This window comes from Notechis scutatus, chromosome 2, assembly GCF_049901735.1.
Source record: "Notechis scutatus isolate UNSWTSFEM ecotype Mainland chromosome 2, rNotScu1.2, whole genome shotgun sequence".
NCBI lineage: Eukaryota > Metazoa > Chordata > Lepidosauria > Squamata > Elapidae > Notechis > Notechis scutatus.
Window position 1 is genome coordinate 190,288,940 of NC_142010.1, and position 2,238 is coordinate 190,291,177.

Sequence of the window (2,238 nt, forward strand, 5' to 3'; positions counted from 1 at the left end):
TCTTCTGATTGTACATTTATTTTCCCCGTTTCAATTCTTTTTGGAAGCCAAATATATAGAAGACACCTGACTTGTTATACCTGTTTACTTATTTCGCTCCTTATGAGAAACCATCTTTCTATGATACTGAGTGAGCCAGCATCAATTTCCTATTATCGGGAAACTATTGTTAGGAATTTCTATCCGTTTGCTTGTAGTACTATACTGTTTAGTCTGTTCACTTATTGTGCAGTACAAGAAACATGGAGGTTCTCTTGCAGATTTCTTATTGAAAATGAGGGCCTAAAGGCTTTATCACATCAAGTACTTTGGTTCTAATTACAATGAGCCCTGTTGATGTGAATTCAGAGAAAAATAAATCTTGAGATGTAGCTAATATATTTAAAAACACTCATTTTGTGACATGCAAATATAAATATTTGCAACTCCCCTAAATCATAATTTTGGATGGAAATGTGGGAACTCTGTCCAGAAAGCAGGAAATATGTCTTGGGTTACCAGGGTTAGTGACCCTGGCAAAAGCTTTTTGCCAAGAAAGATTTAAAAAGACAAAAGTTTCCTTATAAAAAACCCATGTTTAATTCTTCATTCATTTTGTTAACACAATTTTTTGGAATGTGGCAACATTTAGAGGATTGCTGTGGGAAAAATAGGAGGCAGGAACATTAAGTATGTACACTGCTCAAAAAAATAAAGGGAACACTTAATACAATGTAACTCCAAGTCAATCACACTTCTGTGAAATCAAACTGTCCACTTAGGTAGCAACACTGATTGACAATCAATTTCACATGCTGTTGTGCAAATGGAACAGACAACAGGTATATGGAACAGACAATAGGCAGTTAGCAAGACATCCCCAATAAAGGAGTGGTTCTGCAGGTGATGACCACAGACCACTTCTCAGTTCCTATGCTTTCTGGCTGATGGTTTGGTCACTTGAATGCTGGCGGTGCTTTCACTCTAGTGGTAGCATGAGACGGAGTCTACAACCCACACAAGTGGCTCAGGTAGTGCAGCTCATCCAGGATGGCACATCAATGTGAGCTGTGGCAAGAAGGTTTGCTGTGTCTGTCAGCATAGTGTCCAGAGCATGGAGACGCTACCAGGAGACAGGCCAGTACATCAGGAGACATGGAGGAGGCCGTAGGAGTGCAACAACCCAGCATCAGGACCGCTACCTCCGCCTTTGTGCAAGGAGGGACAGGAGGAGCACTGCCAGAGCCCTGCAAAATGACCTCCAGCGGGCCACAAATGTGCATGTGGCTGCTCAAACGGTCAGAAACAGACTCCATGAGGGTGGTATGAGGGCCCGACATCCACAGGTGGGGGTTGTGCTTACAGCCCAACACCGTGCAAGACGTTTGGCATTTGCCAGAGAACACCAAGATTGGCAAATTCGCCACTGGTGCCCTGTGCTCTTCACAGATGAAAGCAGGTTCACACTGAGGTCATACAGGCACATGGAGGCCACACACACTACTGAGCCTCATTTTGACTTGTTTTAAGGACATTACATCAAAGTTGGATTAGCCTGTAGTGTTTTTTTCCACTTTAATTTTGAGTGTAACTCCAAATCCAGACCTCCATGGGTTGCTAAATTTGATTTCCATTGATAATTTTTGTGTGATTTTGTTGTCAGCACATTCAACTATGTAATGAACAAAGTAATAAGAATATTTCATTCATTCAGATCTAGGATGTATTATTTTTGTGTTCCCTTTATTTTTTTGAGCAGTGTACATTCCCTTGAGTTGACTGAAAATAAAAACAGGGTAATAAATATACAGGGCAAGAACTATAGCAAGAGTTTTCTGACGTGTCCCAGAAATATTGTTCGGTTTAAGCAAATTTTCTAGCATGAGCCCAAATGTAAGATTTATTTTGACTAGTAATCAGGAAAAATGCAGGTCCTAATACGCTATATATTATCTTTGGACATGTTGGAATCCTGAAGTTACTATATATCTTTTTAGCTATCACAGATACTTGAAATGAGAAACAAAATCAATTGGCACAAAAGTTATACTGTGTTCTTACGGTTGCTATGTGATTGATCTCTGAATTTGCTGTATAATTTTATAAATTTGCATGCTCTACTCTAATCTTTTGGTAGTGTCTCTAATGTGACCCCTTCCACTTTTAATTATTTGCCCAGTTGGGATAAACGTATCAATTCCCAAACCTAAATGGAGCACCTCTATATTTGGATGTGAATTACTCTTCAATTCTGGGAGC